This window comes from Maylandia zebra, linkage group LG8, assembly GCF_041146795.1.
Source record: "Maylandia zebra isolate NMK-2024a linkage group LG8, Mzebra_GT3a, whole genome shotgun sequence".
Taxonomy (NCBI): Eukaryota; Metazoa; Chordata; class Actinopteri; order Cichliformes; family Cichlidae; genus Maylandia; species Maylandia zebra.
In genome coordinates this window covers 19,636,116-19,658,019 of record NC_135174.1, presented here as the reverse complement: position 1 = coordinate 19,658,019, position 21,904 = coordinate 19,636,116, and the positions used below count along the sequence as shown (strand labels likewise).

General features: G+C 40.3%; 1 protein-coding gene and 1 long non-coding RNA gene across 4 annotated transcripts in view; one reads left to right on the top strand and one right to left on the bottom strand.

The window, feature by feature from the left end:
• Positions 1-1,268: 1,268 nt before the first annotated feature.
• LOC143419861 (uncharacterized) lies at positions 1,269-4,921 on the bottom strand. Its single transcript, XR_013099877.1, has 4 exons — positions 3,588-4,921; positions 3,080-3,230; positions 2,623-2,708; positions 1,269-2,019 (listed from the first exon to the last, which is right to left on the bottom strand). It is a non-coding gene; the product is annotated as an uncharacterized LOC143419861 (long non-coding RNA).
• Positions 4,922-8,465: 3,544 nt separating this feature from the next.
• LOC101485569 (zinc finger MIZ domain-containing protein 1) overlaps positions 8,466-21,904 on the top strand; it is a 111,209-nt gene continuing 97,770 nt past the window's right edge. For 2 of the 3 annotated variants that reach the window (XM_004561255.5, XM_004561256.5), the window contains exon 1: positions 8,466-8,717. The gene's annotated coding sequence lies outside the window, so the exon portion shown is untranslated. The remainder of the gene's footprint in view (positions 8,718-21,904) is intronic. The other variant, XM_004561257.4, reaches the window with a different exon arrangement.

Here is a 21,904-nt window from a genome sequence, read left to right as displayed (position 1 = left end):
GTCTCACAGTGTTATATTTGCTGCACGTCACTGGTGCAGTGATCATGTTATTCCTCTCAGTATAGTAGCAAAGGAAACATGTTGTCAACCCCCTTGCTTGCACTGTCTGCCTCTGTCTATCCCACTTCTTCATTGCCCATGGCCTGGGGGAACAGTTGGCTTTCTGAATACTCTTCCCCCTTTGTGAGCACACATTGATTGGCCCTCTGCTCCCCCAAAGCAGAGCAGCATGGGGTGCCAGCAGCCAGCTTTCTGCTGGTGCTGCTCAAAAAAAGTCTAAGGGAAAAAATGAGGGGAGGAAATTGTCAGGAGGCTTCACCACAACCTGTCTAGGTATGTCTCTTCTCTTCCTGTCTGCCTCTCCTGTTGTAATGAGAATCAATGGGGTTTAACACATTTCCCTCATGCCTTTTTGTCAAATCGAGTGCAATTGTCTCCTCTGTTTGCAGAGCCATGTCCTCTCGCTCCTAATTGCCCTGCTGTTTCCTTCCATCCTTTGCATTCCTACACTGAAAAAAATATGTTGTTGGATTTACTTAATTCAATGGTGGACATTTGTTGCACACAGATGTTTTGCTTCGGCAGCAACTTAAACAATTGAGTTAAATTAACACAATTTATTCATGTTCAATAAACCTGTGCAATTTGTGTTGATAAAATGTGACTTAAACATGTTTTGATGAAGTAATTTGAGCTCTTGGAATATTTTAATCCTTCACAATTTTCTCACGTTATCCCAACACGATTCAATAACTTTTACCCAATACTACTTGGTCACTTAAATACTACATGTTATCTTCAAATTACATTTTGCTATTATATTCTAGTATCAAATACACAATTTTCAAATGGAGGCCTTATAACAGATTGTATTGTTCTCTTCCAAGATGGTTGCTGGCATCCACCAGTAACCTTTCAAAACAAAATGTCTAATTTCACTGCATTGACAGTAGGTAAAGAATTAAACTGACATTACTCCTCCACTGAATCTATATAAATCAACAGTTAAATAATGTCAGTTCTTCCGTGTTCTCTGGAATCAATCACAGTAAAGAAATTAGACTGTTTCTTTTGAAAAATGTTGGGAAAGAACAAATCAAAACATTCTATTTAAGGCCTCTGACATCAAGATTCAGTTAAACAACAATTATAACTAAACAATTTGAGGTAATGTTAGTTTCCATTAACATTAAATTAGGTTACTGAATTGGCAAACACCTTCCTATTAACACCTCCCATTTTACCCCAATAACTAAAGAAATTAGCACTTGCAGGTCAAAACCTTTATTCAAGAGACGCAAAAATAACATTGATACAGTGACTGTCAAAAATTACAGCACTGATCATACTGTGACATCTTGGTTCAAAACAGCACACTTAGAAATATTCAACGTTCTTTACTTCAACTGAATGAAATTGAAAATACCATTTCACACGACCCATATGGGATATTTAGACTGTATAACTGTTCACGCTACATCTCTTCACTAGTAAAAGAAAGAAAAAATACAAAGACAAATTTAAAAATGCTGCCAAACAGACAAACAGAACTTGTACAGAGCAAAAGGAAAAACAAACAACAAAAAAAACGGCTTGTCCTCATGGCAGTTGCAGAGTATATAAAAATGAACCCTGCGATCCGTTCCTGGAATTGAGCTTCAAAAATGCAGCAGAACAAGTGTGAGATTTAAATGTCCTCTCACCTAGAGCTGGTCACCTCACATGCATAACAGTGAGCTTCGTTGCAGGAGCAGTTTTGTCTTAGTTGTGAGCTTTTCTTGAGAGCTGAGTTGCATCCAACTCCATTACCACCCTTTGAATCACCTCAAAAGTGTAGCAGAGTTGTGATGGGTAACTCATGTTGAAGGAATAAAAAAGGTCCAAACAGCATGGCTACTGCAAAGGTCACGTTATCCAGATCTTGAAGAACAACATCAGAAAAGTCATTGCCTGCCGCATCCTCTGGAGACAGATGTTCATTGTGGTTTTCTCAATCTGTGCAGTGGCCTCAGTCAAGTCCTGGTTAAACACAAAACATTTCTTTAAGATTCCTTTTTAAACTCATCTCTTTTGAATCTACCAGTTCTAATGTTAGAGTAATTTAAACCAATGCAAGCAACATAGTAAATAGCTATAGCCAAAGAGTGGCCTGCCATGCTGCCATTCATGGTCTAACAGAGTTTCTAAGAGAGGGTGAAAAACATAATAATTTCAAATGCTTTACATTAGTTTTTGTTAGAAAGACACCGGCCCATCAGAAATCCAGGTTATGTCACTCAGAAGATGTTAGAATTTAGACTTTCAGCCCCACAATTTGGTTAGCTGTTGGTCAGTTGGTCTTTTTTTTTTTTTTTTCAAACAAAAGCTAATGTAAATATTGGGGGGATTTTTCTTTGTTCACTAGAATGACAAATTTAAAGTTTTTTCACACTGATGTGACCCCTAATACAGGGGTGGGGATGGGGCCTCAAGGGCCGGCGGCCGAGTTCACTACCAGGCCTCATGTGAACTTCAAATTATTAAAGAGGACTACTGGTCCTAACCAGTCCAATGAGGATCAAGTGGATAACTAAATGCATTTTTAAATGTTGCAAAGCCACAATCTACTCATAAAACACTCACCATGAACTCCTGCACCAAGATGTTGCAATTGTCTTTCACACAGATGCGGAGCACTTTGATGAGGGACTCCGAGCATTAATGTCATCCTAAAGTATTATAACAAAGAAAACAGAGATTTGTGAACTTTTCAGTAGCACAGAAGAAAATGATCCCAGACAAAAACTCTTGACTTTTTAAACCAGTCAACATGCAACACCAGCATCTACAAAGCAATATCAAAAGTTCCTGTTTGACATCAACTTTATGGATATATCGTTTCCAGAACATTTATTTTTTAAAAAAGATAAATTTTTCTCAGTGGGCCAGTAAATGCATGACGAAAATTATGGCATCCTTTCAGTGGAATCAGTACTCACAGGTAATAGTTGACGGTTTCAATGGATGTAGCATAAAAATCTTTTACTGACCTAATGCAATACATATACACTTTGTAGTTAAAGAATTTTAAAGTTCTTACTGTCATAATGGCAGCTACATCCATTAGCTTTGTGCCCTGTTCCCCCGATCACTTTGCAAACACTTTCAGCAGACTGCCAGAGAGAAACTCAGCTCCGTCAGAAACCTTGACTGTATGCATGGTTGGGCTGCACTGGAATGCTGCATTTTATCTGAAATGACATAAAATTATTTTGAAATAACAGCAGGCACTGTGCTTGGTTAATCAGTAATGTTTTGTTGAATAAAAACTGTGTTTCCAGATCTTATGGGATTAAAAAAATCCAAAGATGTTTGTTTCTGATTTGCAACCCAACAACCCACAAGTTACAACCTCATTTCAGTTCAAGTGTGCATTAATGCGAGTCCAGTAATCACCTTTCTGGCAATACATACAGGTATAAGTTAAACCTATGGCAGATTTTGGATTTCTCAGTTGTATTAATAGGGTGAGTATGCATGCACCTAATAATTATAAAAAACCTATTATAATTAAGTTACAGAAACGAAAATAGAATATACTTTCTTACCATAACACCTTGAACCCACAATCCATCAGCTGACTCCTGGTGAAATGCAGAATAGAGGTCGTCTCTCAATGTGCAGCAAAAAAAACAAAAACAAAAAGAAAAGGACAGCAGGTGAGGGCAGGAGGGGTAGGGATGTAAGCTAGCATAATGCCGCTGATGATATTAGCTAAAGCTGTTCAATGTCCAAAATCTCACTAACACCACGGTGCAGTAAATACACAATGTAACTGAAGAGTCAGTTGGCAAATCTATTCACACAGAAAACCAAATTATGTTATGAGTGCCTCGTAATTAGGTTTAATGTGATATTACGGCTCTTGTGCCAAAGACAAATTCAAATGAAAAAGCGCCAATTCTTTGACAACAGATAAAACAGCAAATAAGCTAACGGCTCTTTTTTAGCATGTTACATGGCGACACTCTAGACGTTTAACTACATTTGGCTGAAATATGGTAAAAATTAATTCAAAAAATCAAGACATACCAAAAACGTAGAGTTGGCTGCTCGACTTGACTGAGATGGATGCCTTTTTTAAACCACGATCCAAAGCCCGCGAGATGAAATCACGCGTGGTTTCACGAGATTTAACGTTGCTATCTTATTAACTTACTTCACCTGAACATGATATGAACAATTTAATACACCCTTTCTGCATATCATGTAGTTTTTACACTATATAGTTACATTTAACTTTAAAACATGAGGCAATTGTGTTAAATACATGCAAGATGCTTACATAAATCCAAGAGATGGCCAGTCCCTTTTTTTCAGTGTATTTGTTGAGCAGACTCTACAGTTTAACAGTCTGCAGTGCTGTCATCAGGTCACACAGAGCCCCAAAGAACCCCAGTAACACACACGAGGATGCCTATGATAAGGGCTCAGAAATATCAAAGTAGCGAATCTGTCATCCACAGCAGTCATTTTTAAGATGATCTAAAGGAAGCGACATGAAATATGCAGGAACAGTTGTCGAACACTAGCGTTTGTATGATTCCAAGGCTATCCTTTCTCTCCATATTTTCGGACATACCGCTGAGCAGCACAAGCTCATGGTCCACAGTGGAGTAAAGTGTGCACTGAGAGCACATTTTGACTGGAAGACAGCCAGTGGTTGGTCTGTTGCGGAGGATGTGGGCTGGTCTCTGGAGCCCGGTGGTTGTTCATTCATAAACCAGGTGGGAACTGTAAATGAGAACACAGACATCTCCCTGCCCACGCTTTCAAAGATCATATTGTACTGTTTTTATGTAAGGAGCAGCAGGACGTGCAGGAGTCCAACATCAGCAACATGTTTTGTACTTTATTTGAAAGGTTCAGCAGCATATATGTCTTACCTAGAAGGTTCATAAAAGAAGATGTCAGTGGGGAAATTAAAAAATATTTAAGCCATTTAAATCGGGTCTTTAAAATTTATCTAGCTTTTCAAAGTTAAATTAAAATATGGCAGGATTTTCCTCCACCTATCAGTCATTTAGCTATCTTTATGGCAGCCATATGACAGAAGACCTCGAGTCTTTCTCTGACAAATAATGGCTCAAATAAAATTTTACATGGAAAAAAAAAAAAAAGAAATTCAAACAAACAAAATCTAATTTCTCTTGCCTCCAAAACCATTTGTTTGTATGCAAAACCCTGTGTGTGATCGGCGCTCGACTGCGGTGACAACACTGGAAAAAAACACAGTGTGTTCGTATTACAAATGTGAGACAAGACCGTCTGTTGTCACCACTGTTGACATTATTTACCAAGGCGACAATATTTCCCCCAATATTAACAAGTTATTTCACTACAATTGTGACAGTTTGCTGACAGGTTCAGCATGAACATTATGCAGCTCTATGAATTCATGCATTTGAAATATTTTGAATATTTTTATATATTTCATTGACAACAACTCATTTATTTAAAAACCTGTTGAAAATTCATCATGTGAGAATATGATTTGCATGAGACATTTCCTTACACAGTCTGACCAACAGAAATGTACAGATATATGTAATTAAGCTAAGATATATTTAGTATTTAGTATTAGATGAAGAATCAGTAGATAGATAGATAGATAGATAGATAGATAGATAGATAGATAGATAGATAGATAGATAGATAGATAGATAGACAGATAGATAGATAGATAGATAGATAGATAGATAGATAGATAGATAGATAGATAGATAGATAGATAGATAGATAGATAGATAGATAGACAGATAGATAGATAGATAGATAGATAGATAGATAGATAGATAGATAGACAGATAGACAGATAGATAGATAGATAGATAGATAGATAGATAGATAGATAGATAGATAGATAGATAGATAGATAGATAGATAGATAGACAGATAGACAGATAGATAGATAGATAGATAGATAGATAGATAGATAGATAGATAGACAGATAGATAGACAGATAGATAGATAGATAGATAGATAGATAGATAGAACTGATGTATTTTTATGGTTGGTATAAAAATGTTGATTCACGTATATTTAACTCAGCAGAATTTTACATGATCTCCACTTCTGCTGTCCTTAGTGCCTCCTTGCGAGTTCAAGCTTTATACACCGCTGACAAGAGAATGAAACCAGAGTCAACACAATGGGATACAGAAGCTTCATTCAGAAAAATCCAGCAATCAAACCTGTGTGTGTCTCGCTGTGGTGTGACACTGTTAACTGCTGGACCAGCACGCCCCTGCCAGTAAAGCATATCGAGTAAATCTGATGTCACACAGAGTCTGCACTCAAGCCAGATGATGCTGCACCACTGAGCATCACTTTGCATATGATTTTATAAGCATTCGCAGACAGACTGTGCTTGACTAGGTCTCCTTGAACCAGTTGTGATGAGGAAAATTCCCCTCTAATTGGATCAATGCTTCTGTCTTGCACTGGCGTTCATCGGAACATCTCTCGGGAGGTGTTACAACATTGAGATCACAGGTCTGTGTGGTCGATTCCTTTTAAAAAATCCCAATCATTTACCAGAGTAAAGATTTAATATCATGATAGCCAAATATTAATCTACAAAACTACTGAGAATTATAAATAATGAAGTCAGAAATTCAGGGTGAAATGTGAATCACGCTCCACATTCTGATGGAGCATGAATCTGCTGAATTTGGTAGCTCACGTGCGTGAAAAAAAGGTAATCACTGCATACTTGTAGTTCTTTCAGCTGGGTGTGACTCACTTAACAGAATTAGCCTCATTAAAAAGTAGCAATTTAAGAATTTAAGAAGCAGGGAGGCTCCAAAATGCACTGAATATTACCTGAAAATAATGATCTAAAGTATTAGAACATTTTCAAATGACATTTTAGATTTTCAAAAAGTAGCATTTTGATGATTAGAAGTCAACAAGTATAAAAGAATATAACAGCTGAGCACTAAAGTAGCTTAAAAACCATTATCTGGCTGGGCTGGCTTTAATCAAACCAAACTGCTAGTGATTTGCTTTGCTTTTTGTCTGCTTGCCAAACAGTTGTTTGTTACACACAATCATTTAATAAAGTGGTTTCTTGCATACTAACGATTTTTGCTGTTTATTGTGCACCTTGCAGCAATCACGCATTGAACACTAGAGGGCTTTATTGCAATTAACATCTCAGTAAAATTGATGGAGCTTTGGTATCCTGCAATCAAAACTTTGATCCTGTTTCCTGAAGTAACTGCTGCTAATCAGCTGTCTACGATCTCCCTTAAAGGGATGTATTCATCCCTGGCTAATTCACAGTTGGCTTACAAGCTTGGGACAGACTGAAATCAATGCTTCCTGTCACCTTTTAGCAGGACACATGGCCCCTATTGTTACGCCCATCCCTCCCTCTAACTTAGACAGCTGGGGTAGACAGACTGTCCAGATAGATGAAATGTTGCCTTTCTGTTGTGTGATGACTTGTAATTATAATACAAGTGCGATCTTAAGAAAACTCGTGTCTGACCATGATCGCAGGTGAAGAGTCACTCACAGCAAGCAGGGCGCTGTATTTCTAACTTTTGACATGGCTGCTTCCAAACAGGCCACAGTGAGGAGCAGCAGGTCAATGTGTGTTTGTTTGCGTGTGTGGTGGCCGGGAGTCTGGATGCTGCTTGGCACAGTCATGGCTCCTTGACGTCAGCTCTCAGCCCAGCCTGCTGCTGCTGCTGCTGATGCCGCTGCTGCTCTCAAACATGTCTTTGTTATTCAGAGCTTTCCATCAGAGAGCGGCGACCTGCAAAACATGGAGGGTGGCTTCAGCGCCGGAAAGGATCGCTGCGTGACAGCGCGCGTGTGCGCTAATGCGCTCGTCGTAGACCGTGCACGTTCTTACTGCTATTTATTAGATCATTAAATAGGCACTAAACCCATTATTAATTATGTTTAGATGTTTAGCTTATAATAATGCAGCTGATAAACTGACAGATTATGCTACAGAGGGAAATATTATTGTCCTTGCATGGTTATTTTATTTATTTCACTGCCACTGTTATTATTATTATTATTATTATTATTATTATTATTATTATTATTATTATTAGCATCAGTGGCCAAGTACTTGCGGAAGTAGTTGCTGTCATGTTTAAAAACATATATTTTCGTCTATTCTGATCAGTCTAAACCTAATTTATTAGAGGCCATTAGAGTTAATACTTCCTTAGAAACTGTCATAAATAGCATTTATTAAATCAGTATCGAAATGCAAACTAAAATACCCAGCAATGACGCTTTAACAGCCTCATTATTGAATCTAAATGTACCTTCCTGTTTAAACATCCCCAAATCATAACTACACAATGCGGTAGACCCGGTCAGAGCCACAATCAGAGCGGGTCGCTCCAGCACATCCAGATACCATATGGCCGCTGTGCTGAGCGACAGTCCGACTCCGCTCCCGGCTCTCTCCTGATGGCTTCTCCGCGTGTATACTCCGCGACACATTTTGTCAGCAGCCACCGAGCATGGGTCCCTTTGGTAATAGAATAGCCAATGTAATTTGACACTTCAACTTACTGTGCTCTCTCCGAGTCTATTCAGTTACTCACCCACTGACGCCGAGCCCATTCTCAGTGGCCGCGAGGGGGGAAGATATTTAAAAAAAGCAAGAGTCGAAAATTACCGAGGACTTTCTGCGCTTAATAACCCGGTGAGTAGCTGCAAACTTAACGTTGCTTGTTCCCGGTGTCGCGCTGCGAGGCTCTTGTCTCGGAAAAGGTTTTGTTTCCACTTTAGCTCAGATTGTTTCTCAACAATAGAGTGACCACTTGAACTGGCACCGAGCGGCACGTCGGAGCCTGTAATAATAAACCGCAGCTTTTTATTTACTATCACGCCGCTTCGTGGCGTCGGGACTGAACCGGCGGGCTGTTAATAAGCAGGTTGTGCATTTCGTTAGTAACAGATGCCGCGTTGATCTCCAACGCGCTGGGGCTTGGAGGCTACACTGTAGCAGGCTGTATGGCTCTCGCTCGCAGAATGAACCGTGTCTGGGTGCGCGTGTGTGCGTCATTTCATGATGTGGGGTTTGCTTTACCTTCAGCTTCTTGATGCGCACAAAGCACATGGTCTGTCTAAAATGGGTTTTTGGGTGATACGTGCAAGCTGTAGAATAACTGGACGTGGTAATAACGGTCACAGCACTGTTCGGGATTTTTCAATGAATGTCACATAAAATCATAATTTCCTAACTTTGATATCAACAGCACATGTATACTATTAAATGATAATGGGAAAAAAGCAAGCATGTCTGTGACAGCCTGCAGTTATCTTGTTGCTGTAGGTCATTAGCGCTTCATAGAGGTTTAACAAGTTGACTCCCAAAATTCCAGCTGTCTGAATATATGGAACCGGTTGGGGTTGGGGGGGGGGGGGCTCTCTCATTTAGAACTAGGTTGCCTTTCACTTGCAGTACATCTGTCCAGGAAGCAAAAAAGCATGGCCAAGTGGAAAAAAGTAAGCTTGACTCTGCTCCTGTTCTACTTCCTAACCATTGTGACTGAGAGAGAGAGAGGAGAGCGAGTGAGAGTTTCTGTCATCTGTAATTTTCTTTTCTGTTACAAAATGCAAGTTTTGGAGCATCAAGCAAGCAAACATATCTGTGCAGATGTTTCTCGTCCCCCTATTAAGATGCACAGGAGAGCTCTTCCTGCTTTTGTGTTATGCTGTTGAAAAGTTCATTCGGCTCATATCTACTTTTAGCTGCTGCAGCATCCAAGTTTGTCCTGCGAGCAGAGTGTTTTGCACCGAGCCACATATGGGGGTCATAAAAAACCTCCGTGGGGACTTCAGTTATTAAGCACCCTCGCTTGCTTATTTACATGTTTGCCATGTAATTTCAAGGGTCTTGTTGAGTTTCTTCACTTTGCTGTTTTCGGAATTTGAGATAACAGCTGAATGAAAGATTTGAGTTGATGTCAAAGAAGGAGGCTATCATTGGCTGATTCACAAGCACTTGATGGCGCATAAACACTGAATGAGTGCCTGTATTTGGGAAAATTAAAACTTTCAATTATTGGAACAATTTTGGTCAGACAGAGGAGGTCCTGTCCCCTCCTTCCCCATCACCCCACCTCTGTGGGGCCCCAGGTTGGGCTCCTGAATAACCACAGACCCCACCAGGCTGACCTTCTTCTATTCAAGTTGAGGATGTTGAAACACCAGCCGTCAAACAAAAGACACATTGAAACAGAGATCTGCAACCCAGCACGTGTGTCTGAGTGCTGAAGTAGACCATTTATTAACTCTCAGTTTCTTGCTGACCAATGGAAACTGTCGACACAACAAACTAAAGTCGTGAAAAGGACAAGTTTCTGCAGATACACGTATTAGCGAACAAAATCTAAAAATAAAGAGAAGCTAAATATATATATTTTTAAATTAAATCATACATAAAGCATCTTCTACACACTTGAGCAAATCTTTTCTTTTTGTCCAGACTCCAGGCTGGCTTAGGTTTGCATGTGGCACCGTAAGGCTGACAATGGCAACACGTTGTCAGCGCAGGGTGGAGGGTTCTGCTCTTGGTGTCCCACCCGCCCGACGGGCTGAGAGTAAAGGCGGAAGCTGGAAATGACTGTGCCACATGGGAAATTATTCAACTCTCAGATCAGAGAGGACACACAAGAGGCCTCATTACCTCCAGCAGCACTGCTGGTCAGCCTGTGAGAAGACCGAGAGCTGGTGTGTCTTAACTAGCTGATCTCACTTACTCCAATCCTGTGTATCATATGCTTCTTTCATCTGAAAGAAATCCAACGCATGACACATGACGCGTGACACAGAAATACACCCAAAAACTTTAGGAATAAATGCTGTTTTCAGAAAGGAAATATGACCACTTTGATCTGTAATACAACAGTAAAAGAAAACCAGTCCCAAAGGTTTGCAGTCTAAGCCTCTTTTTACCAACAGTATGTACTTAAATAGCTGGTAAATAGGCCTGTTAGCTTGTGTATAATATCATAATGTTATTGATTCAGCTTGGGAATTCCACTTGCAGTGAGCGGCTCCTGTGTATGGCGAGCTCTCTGAAGCAGTCTAACAGAAAAAAGGTGAACGAGTAAGCAACCGAAAGCTCTTCCTCCGCGGTCAGAGCCTGTGGGAGGTTTGTGTAGGTTTCGCTCAAGGTCCTTTTTGTGTTGTCTTTACTCAAGAGAATAAACTCTTGGGATGAATCACCCTGCTGGTATGGCTATTTTCAAATGGTAAGGAGAGTCGAGGGGTAGAAAGTATGTCACTTGGTAGATATAGCAGTTTAATCATGAGGTTTACCTTTGTGTCAAACAGCACTTAATAGTCCTGTTATGTTAGTTGTGAGTAATTACAACCTTGTGCAGTGTTGCTGTGACTTTGAGATTGTAACTCGTGCTGGAAAGTAACTAAATGCATTACTCAAGCTACTTCGAATCCTCTGCAGATATAAATTTTACATACAAAACTGATGAAAAGCAACACATTGTTACAAATGAAGCCCTTATTGGTCCTCGTGGCTTATTGTGACTAAGTGGACGCGCCAAAAATGCAACAGGTAACATTTCACACATGGTGACCTCTAACATTTAAATTCATTTTACGATTACTTAGTATGATCAGCGAATGTGGTGAGGAAGAAATCCATTTTCTCACTTAAAATAAACAGAATTAACTGTATGGGAAGTTGTTAAGAACTTCAGGGATCTGCTGTAGCAATCACATGGTGAGAGTGGGGAAAAAGAATGTCCTTTTCAACAAGACTATACACACAGCAAAAACAGACTTGGGGGAGGGAGCAACAGGTTGGTTGTTGATAAATAATCAATCAAAATAAACAAAATAGTCTATGTAAGACATGTTGCTTCAGATTGGAGTCACATTAAAGGATCTTGACCCTCAGGTTGAGACACGTTAATCACAGGGCAGCATAAAGGCTTGAAACTGACTTCCACCGTAGCCAGCTACAACACAGAAAACATATTTTACCTATAGTATCTTTTTTACACATCTTGTACTGTTTCGGTAAAGGGAACTGAATGCAGCTGATCTGAATAACAAAATAACCATTTGCGCTACATCATACCAGCGTATTCTTCTTCCATATGTTATTCTGCATTCCTCGTGTGTGTGTGATGATTCGCGACGCTCCACCTCTGTGACACGGAGCTGCAGTAACATGTGTACCGCGCAGATATTCACTGAGGGGTTTTATGGTGGATAGAATGCTCTGACTGTACCTGTCAGCTTGACTGTTGACTGTTAATATGAAGCTTCTATTTTCAAAACACAGCTCAGGGAAAGGGAATCTGTATGTGTGTGTGTGTGTGTGCGTACTTGCTTTGTGCAGGAGGGAGATACAGAGCATAGCGAGGGATGGGAGAGGTGCTGGGAGTGACGCCAGACCGCACATCATTTAATCATGTTAGCGTGTGCAACCACTTTGTGCATATTTTCGGTTGCATTGGTGATAGGAGTTGTTATTGTACAAACTGTACTCACACCGAGAGAGAGCGAGAGATGGCTTGACAGGAGGGAAGACAGAGATGACAGTTTGATGCAGGAGAGGCAAAATAAATAGCTCTTTGGATTTTTTAGATTTGTGAAATTTCAGTTTTATGGCAGAAAGCGATAACACAGCCCGAGTCTGATTTTCAGTTGCTGCTGTAACTATTAACATCGCTTGAGAAATCCAAAGTCACCACGTTTGAGAGCATTTAAATGTGAGCCGGTGAAAGGATGACCATTGTGCATATTAGCATTGGATTTCAGCATGCTCTTTGGGCTTAATCCCACTGTTGACTTGCCTGCTAAGTACTGAGTGTGTTATTTTTGCTCTTTTTAAAGAGCCCCTCTACATAATCTCACCTAATCTAATCTATCCCCTTTTATAATAGACTCGGAACGATGTGACTTTATAGAAAAAGCTTTAGTGTAGATCCATACCAAACAGACCAGTGTGCTGCTTGCTTCCCCAACCCCTCTGGCAAAGCTCTTGTGAAAATGCATGTGACCTCTGTGCCCCTTGTTAGTCTGAACAATAGGCTTGCCTCCTCTTACAGCTGCAGCCATGCTGGAGGGGAAGTTTGCCAGAACAGAAGACACACACCGTCTGATTAATAGGTTTAAAGACAGCAGGGTTAGCTTCATAGAAGGCACAACATCATTAAAAATATAGATTACATTCAAGTTTTGTTTAGTTGTTTGTGCTCGTTGGTAGGCATGGGAAGCAAATGTGAAATTAAAATACATTTTTTAAATCTAAAACAGATGAAAGGGTTAATCGATTAACTGATTTTCTACTTATTTATTTTTGTTAAAAGTTATACAAATACTTTCTGCAGAGTAAGTTAAATATTCAGACAACCAAATGGACAAAACAATCTCCTTAAAGATGTCAGTCAAATCTTTTTCTAAGAATTCCCAGCATTATAACTGTTAATTGATTATGAAAACAATTCCTTCCTTTATTGCTCATAATTAAAGTGCAATTAAAATCTACTAATTCTTTGTTTGCATGTTTGTTGTTGTCAGCAGGGTTTTAGAATTTCAGTGGACAAATTAGAGCGCAAACTGAAAAATAGCTGTGCAAAAAGCAAAAGAAAAAAAAAGAATACAATCTGTGAGTCTTAACCCACACTGGATGTAATTGGAGCTTTGTGGGGTCCCCACCAGTCGCAGGCTCATGCATGTTAAATGTGACATGCTGTGAAAAACAGACGCGGATGATGACAGTGCATTGTCGCAGTGTTAAGTGTAAATGAAAGGCTCTGGATCTTGGAAAACATCCGGTTCTATAAAGTCTCAGCCTTTATAAATTTAAACAAGGTCCAACCGAGGATCCCGTCAAATCTTCCAAGTGTTGCATAGCAGGCATATTCCCCTCTTAAATGTGAGCAAAGACCGAGAAACTAGCTCTCAAAATTTGAAAATGTCTCAAGAGGTGTAATCTCACTATCAAGAAATGGGCACCGGGAAGGCTCCCGAGAGGGCTCTGCTGAAGCATCAGTGTCTAGTGTGCGCTCCAGAGGATTTTTTTTTTCTTTTTTCGGGGAGACAGAGAGATCTACATCTCTGATGAGTAATGAAGGTGATTCTGAGCAAGTGGTGGAATTACATTCAACAGAGCCCACGGGGGTCCATATCTTATTGTTCTGTGACAGGGAAAATTAACTGGGATTTACTAATACACAGGGAATGTCCTTCCCCCATTCTCTCCTGCGCTCAAAGAAAAGGTCTGAGGGTAATCTCTTTCCCAAGCACCCCCACGCCCCCTCCCTTCCCAAACACAAATGTCAGATCTTTTCAAGTTTGCTATCGAGATGTAAAACATAAGTAGATAAAATCCCTGACATGTTGCCCCATCTCTCATTCATCTGTTGCCGTATGTTGACACAAAAGACGCGTTCTGCTTAAGTGTTGTTTTGCATTTCACCTGTTCTCCTTTGCATAGTCACTGCGGCAAAGCGTGCAGGTGACCCAAAGTAGATAGGGCTCCATGGCTTTTATTCTCATGGGATCTTTGAGTATTTGTGAGTTTCACGCTTATAAATTGTCATCGTCGGTACTGCTTGTGTGCAGTTTGATTAAATCTGATTGATGCTGGCATAAGACAACAACCCAACAACAGACTAAATATAAAATTTGCATTAATATATTTTGATTGGTGGGTTATAATGCATGCTTTTCCACTTCATTTAAAGCACCCAGACAAGAATAGACACATAAATCTTTGCAAGCCTTTTGCCTGCTGTGCATGTTAAGAGCACTTGTGTACTCACTGTGAGGTTACCTTTGTAAAATTAGCATGTATGAAAATCCTGCCCTTGCTTCAAAATATACAAGATACTGGATATATTATTACAGATGAACAGGTAGAACTTGACTTCCATAGTATTATCACAAATCAGCCAGACAAGACCCTAAATTTATAAGCATGACAAGGTAACAAAAATACATGTGCACACACAGAGAAGCAGTGCAAAACCATCAGCAGCCTTCATAAAATCTGAACATGGCAGATTACAGCAGTTATAGCCAGATGTGTACTCTGAGTAAGCAACCAGGCTTGCTTTTTAGGGATTTTTCATATTTGTGCAGTTTTTGGCAAGAAAATAAATTAATAAAAAAAAATGTTGATCTTCTCTTTGCTCCTATTTAAGTCCTTTTTTTGCCCTGTTTGCAAATCCATCTCACCAAAGACTCAAAAGCTGATTTATTTATTCATTTATCGTTTTTTTCTTCTTGATAATTTAACGTTTGAATCTTTAAAATTGGCACAAATAGAAAAAAACAGCTTGCACAAACTGCCGAGGTCCAAGGTGACATCTTCAGATTGCTTGCTTTGTGCAACCAACAGTCCAAAACCAAAACACATTCAGTTTTCAATTATAGAAAACAGAAAAAGTCATCACACTACAGAAGCTCTTTACAGCTGCTGATCAACTGTTTAATTGAATAATCCTTTAAGCATCTGTTTACCGGAGCTACAATTCTCTTGCTGCGTTTTTAATCCATAATGATTTTTGTTTCTTTTGTGACCCAATCATACTTTATTTTCTCCTCCCTGCTCAAACAAAGTCTTTACTGATGATGAAGTGTGGACAGCCGTGACACCACACCCACAGCCTGTGTGTCAGCTTACACTGTACCCTCATGCTAACGCCGTGTCTATGTGCGGTCGGTTACCCAGGTGCAAGGCATGCATCACAGACCGGAGCTGATACACTGACGTGACAGCTGTCGGCAGAGAAAGAAGATCACGAGAGAGGTCTCGGTGCTGGATAGGGTGGAATATGTTAACCCTTAACATGCGACTGATGCATTATAGGTCGCAAAAAGCACGCCTTCTGTTCTGAGTTTGCCTTATTTGTACACAATTTTCAGTTGATTGGGATTTAAGCTCTGTAACTTCCCATCTCATAATCCTCAAATCTCAGACCTCTCTTCAGTGTTAATATGAGGCAGACAAATGTTGTCAGTAGTGTAAACAGGCACTGCAGAAAGCTAAAGTCTGACATTTCCGTGGTGCAGATTTGCTCCAAAGTAAGCAAATATTTACCAAAACACCAGGGTCAGGTGTAGCCCTCAGCTAATTTGGCATAGCTGTGAGAGTACACCTGGTTTGCATCACTCAAAGCATGATGTAGCACAAATCCAAAATTTCTATACATTTACATTACTATTACTTTTATCTGCAGCACACAGACATTTCATCATATCTGACCATCTAGCATTTTATGTAAATTACAGGCAAAGATCCTAGAGTGCTTTAAATAACTCTAGTGTAAACATGTCCTCCATGTTTCTTTACGTTCCTTCATCCTTTGGCTTCTGCAAATGAACCGCGACTGCAGACAATAGATTTCTTTCACACTAATAGTAATCAGTGATATCCTAACAGCCACCACTGCTGATGATGAATGCTAATTAATTGGGCAGTGTTCCTGAATGTAAACATGCAGTGCGACACATATGCAGAAACACTTCACACTCCTATTTATAGGTGCCGATTGCATAAGCTCTTTTGCAACAACAGGGTGTTCTCACTTTGTCAGTATCAAACCGAGAAAAACTGTAACTGACCAGATTATTTTTACACGCGCGCACACGTATATTGCACTTCTTCCTGGCATACCGTGTGTGGCCCAATGGGTCCCACGGCTTACAAAAATGTTGACAGTGGACGCTATTTTTGACCATCTGCTCCGAAACGAGGGCATGTTTGAGTCACAGACGCTGTGGTGCGAGGCTGTGCCCGTGATGTGCCTGGCATGTGGAGAGAGTCAGGGAGGGAGGGAGGGAGGGATAGAGAGAGATGGCTCACCCGAGGGCCCAGCATCCTCCGTGTCACTGTGGAAGTGCACAGTGTGCGGCTGGTTTCACTAATGTGTATTACATTAGCATGGAGGGTGATGGAAGGGGGGAGGCTGTCGAGGGGTGCCAGGGAGTGGTTGATCCTTCACATCTTGGAGGAAGAACAAGAGAGGAGATATCCTTGCGCTTGACTCATGGCGTAAACATCGTCAGTGAGATGAAATAGTGCGAGGTCAGAAAAAGTGTCTGCGTCTCATCTCTTTTTCTTGTGTGCGTCTGCGTTATCTGTGAGGCAGGAATGCGAAACCAAATCTGGGGTGTTCTCGGGATGGGTGGGTGGGAGTCACAGCGGGATTCTTTCAGAGAATTACCCCTGTGTGTCGCCACCTCTCACAAAGTTTACGACTTCTTTCTTTGGAGAGTAGTCGGGCCGTTAAACTACTTTGTAAAGTGCTATTTGTTTTTGCATCCCTTTAAAACTGCCTATATTTCTTTAGCTCTTCGACAGCATTTGTGCATATCGACAAATGTTTATCCTCTCTGATGTGGAGATTTCTACCTTTCTAGACGTCTTTAAGACTAAGTAATCACGCGCTGTCTTGCTGTCTCTCAGCATCAGCCATTCTCTTGATTAAGTGATTTAATTATTTAGTCCATAAAATGCCAGAGAAGTATCTATCCCAGTTGTCAGAGAGCTTCTGATGGCATCTGTAAGTTCTAAACTGAATGATGTTTTAACTCAGAAATAAAGTTTAACCTGCTTAGAGGGGAAGTATTTCAAGCTGGCTTTTAACAGTTAAGCAATTATCCAAGAAATGGCTTAATGACAATAATTTTATTAATTTGGGATGCACAGATATATTGGCCAGTATCAGTGTTTTTCTGAGGTGTCACATTAGATTTGTGCTGGCTAAATGTTCAAAGACTTTTAAGCAGTTCAGCGAGAGCTAAAGAAGTGAGCCAGAGTATTATTTTAACCATCAGCATGAGTGTAACACCACGCCTCCTGAACTCTGTTTAAACGCACTGATCCCTAAACAGGAAGTTAAGAGTTACCGCTTTTACGTTAACTCTGAGGTTTTGCTTGAGGTCAAACACCACAACGTGGCTTTGCTGTAACAAGGACCACCTGAGTTCACCGTTAAATCCTCAGCACTTTGTGGCTTTGCTGCTCTTGATTTTATTTTTCTGGCACCAGCTGATGTCAAGGAGCAAATTGAAAAAGCAAATTACTGCGGGCTGCGTATCCTTCGTCGTCTTTGTGTGCACTTCCTTCGGAGGAGGGAGGTGGAGAAGATCATGTGAGCTGTAATTATATTTATGTTGGGCCCCATTCAATCTGTCACAGTAAATTTTGCCCGACTTGTCATATTGTAAATCATTACAGCGGATTAAATGCTGGTTATGAACTCAAAAGGCCGGGAAAGGATTCTTTTTATTTATTTTTTTGTCCTTGTGATCGCTGTATTTGTTTGTTTGTGACAAGCTAGTTGTGCCTGATATTGGCGGTACAGTGTTTTCTACATGTGTTCAATAAATTTTAATTGGGTGCAGAATGGGTAATGTCACCGATGTTTGCTTTGAAGAAAATCCCTTTCAAAAGGGCAGGCAGCCTTCCAAAAGTGAAAGAATACCTCTGAAAGGCTTCGTGTTTCACAAGCCGTCCTGCGCATTTTGTTTCTCATTTGTCTGGAATCAAAGACGGCGATGAGCACCGATGGAAAGTTTGACTCTTTTTCTGGGAAGGGGCTTCTTTCAGGAAAGTGCGAGAGAAAAGTGTGTGTGTGTCAATCAGCTGCTGAGTGCCAAAGCAGGAGAGACTGATGAAAGAGTAATTGGTTTTGCATGTTTCACATACACTCGGCGTCCAAACTACGATAGTGATGGACTGTACTCTTGCCTATGGCAGGACTTAGCTGCCACAGTGAGATTCATAAATATCCTCATGATTAGCTGGGCTCCTCACTCATTAGTAAGTGGTACGAATCGTTACTCCCAAGTCACTAAAAAGATTAGTTCAGAATGAATAAACTTTTCATGCTGCTTGCACTTCGGCTGCTCTCAGACAACAATAGTATTGTTAGGTTTCATTTTACTCGTCCCTCATGAATTTTCAGCAGTTAAATCAACTTACAGCAGCGAGTTGTCATACATGCGTTCTGCCACTCTTGAGCACAAAGACTGGATGCAAGCCTCACATGTCGGAGCAGTTGCTTCATTTGTCTAGAAAATCACTTGTTTGGAGAAGCCCTGAATGTTGCATCCCTTGATTTGTATGCGAATAACATCTACCCAAATAAAGCTTTGGAAATTTCCCTAATGTTCACTGCAGCAAAATCACATTTCAGCCTTATTTATGCTGCTGTCTATACCTGAAGACATAATTTCATACCTAATTTTTATACACTCTCTTAACCTGCTATATATTATGGATTTGAGCTTGCCAGTACTTCTAAGAAGGAAACTATGAATTATTTGTGTCATTACTTTTGCTGCTGATAGTTTGAAATGTTTTGCATAATAAACAGCCGAGACAACAAGTGAAAAATTAATGAGCAATATTGTTCAAAGATACAGTTTATGATGCGTGTGATGTGATGCTTGCTGATGACCAAAAAAGAAAAGAAAGAAAAGAAACTCTATTGTTTTTGGAATGACTGTCAACCATCAATTTTCATAACGTCATTGTTCGGCTACGGAGTATTTATTTTCATTAATCTCCACAGTTTGTATTGTCATGTTAATTTACTCGACAAGTCTCACTACAGTGTGAGATTTTAAGAACAATGAGGATGAAAGCCAAGAAGGCAAGGCTCATATCAGCCGAGGAGGATATTGGAAAGGAGTAGTCTATACTTTGCCGAACTCCCAAAGCTTCTTTTTTAATATTTAGCTCCTGTCAGTTAAAATCAAAAAGTTTCTCACTTTCTCTAAAGCTCGCACAGAAAGAGAGAGAGCAAGAGGGGGAAACTGCTTCACGGGTGAAAGCCCTCACACATGAATATTTAATGGTTGCATTTTAACCAGAGTCATAAAATCCAAGAGGATGTGGCTGAAAAGAGAGCAGTGAGGAGTGTGCAAAGTAGGCTACATTGTTTCTTTATAGTCTGAGCTGGATGCCTGAAAGTCATGTAACTCTTCTCAGGCTGCAATAGTGAATCAAATATGTGGATTGTGTCGGGCTAATTTAAGGCCTGGGCCACGTTTAGCAACGTGTTGCGGCCTGTTTTTGCAGCGTAAGCAGCTTGTTGTACAGGAGGATGAAGAAATCTTGGACCTTAAGGGGCTAAATTGAAAATGTTTCATTTTGACACTTCCTCAATGCACTCAGGAAAATGAATTTCATATACTTAATCCATTTGGCCAGTTGACCAAATTGTGAGGAAACATCTATTCAATACGCATCAGTTTTAGCTTAATGGAGCTGGAGCCAAAAAAAAGAAGAAGAGGAGATGAAGGTATCTGTGTGTATTTAATATGCAACCTCTCCTTCTTCCTCTACTTCTAGTCTTGTCATGCATTTTTAAAATTCTGTTCAGCCCTCCGCTGAGCCAGACTTGCAGCCGACAGACACTGAGCTGATTGTTAAGTTTGATAAAGCTCTGCGTTTGTGTGTAGCTGGGGTTATTTTTGTGTACGTAAGCTTTACTTCACAGAGGTAATCATTTGTCATCCAATATTGAATCAAGTTAAATGGACTCATAAATTGCAATCACTTAACTCAGCCCAACTATTATGTTTAATATTGCTTTGTGGGAAAAGGTCAGCCGGCAGTGGATCAGGTTCCAGCAACACAGATAATTCAGCTGCCTTTTATGAGTCTTTTAAAGCTCCGGAAGGAGAAAAAAAATCAGCACCCAGGAAAAAACTGACTGTACACTACTTAACAGCGGGAGCGCAGGATACGCAGCAGCTCCTGTTTATGTTTTCTATCCTTGAATATCCTTAATGCTGTGTTTAAAGTGTGTGTGGCTGGCAGGTTGCAGATAAAACACAGTGGATGCCCTTAAGGGAAACATAATAAAAGGCTTTCCCCTCTGAAAGGTCCAAAGTGCAGTTGTCCACTCTGCACAGCAACAATGGAGCGCTTGTGCAAACGGAGCCATCAGTGGCACTGGCAAGCTTGGCAAACCAGCTTATCAGGAGGCAGGGTGCACTGAGTAGTGGGGGGGGGGGGGGGATAGAGTATGTGTTTTTGTGTGTGTGCGTGTTACTTTGTTTTGTCCAGAAGCACTGACCTCTTAATTAATTCATGGCTCCTCTTGTTTTTCTTGCATGTGTTTGTGTGAATACACGTTTATGTATTCGATCATGTGGAGCATGCTAACGGCTAACCAATACCGTTAAGGGAATACTACACCAAAAATCTTACCGAATAACACAGTGAGTGCCAAAAACTACCTGGTTTTAGCAATCGTGCCACCATCATGTGATATCATAAATCAGTGTGGCAAGTGGCATTTGCATGTCCTAGACCAGAAGGTGATGAATTCAGTGAAAATTTTGTTTCCTTGAACCCGTGTCCACAGCACAAGTAGCGCTGCTTCACTGAAAATGTGCCATATTTGCAGGGTATCTGCTGATCAGCAGGTTGTTGTTCCGAGCCGTGCCTCCTTCAGTCTATATGTTGAAGTATTTTCAGCCAAGACACTGAACCCCGAGTTGCCCCCAAGGAATTTACTGGAGTGTTTATGTATTTTTAAAAAAGGCACTTGTAGTAAGTAAGCTCTTTGAGTGCTCAAATTGAGTATAAAAGTATATAAGTACCAGCCCATTTACCATTTATTACAAATTATTGTATAACTGGATTTGGCTGGAAAGGCTTAAATCTTCTTTGAGGAAGCCGAAGAATTCAAGTAAGAAATCTGCAGAGAGCTAATCTCGCATAAATGTTAACATGATGTTAAATCTTAGATCAACAATATTAGAGTTTACCACACGAGCAAGAAGCTGGGCTGGTGCATCAGCAGAGTAATTGGGAAAGAATCTGAGGTTAAATGAAATGCTTTACTAATCAGACAGAGTTTTGATCATTGATATTTGAAGTCT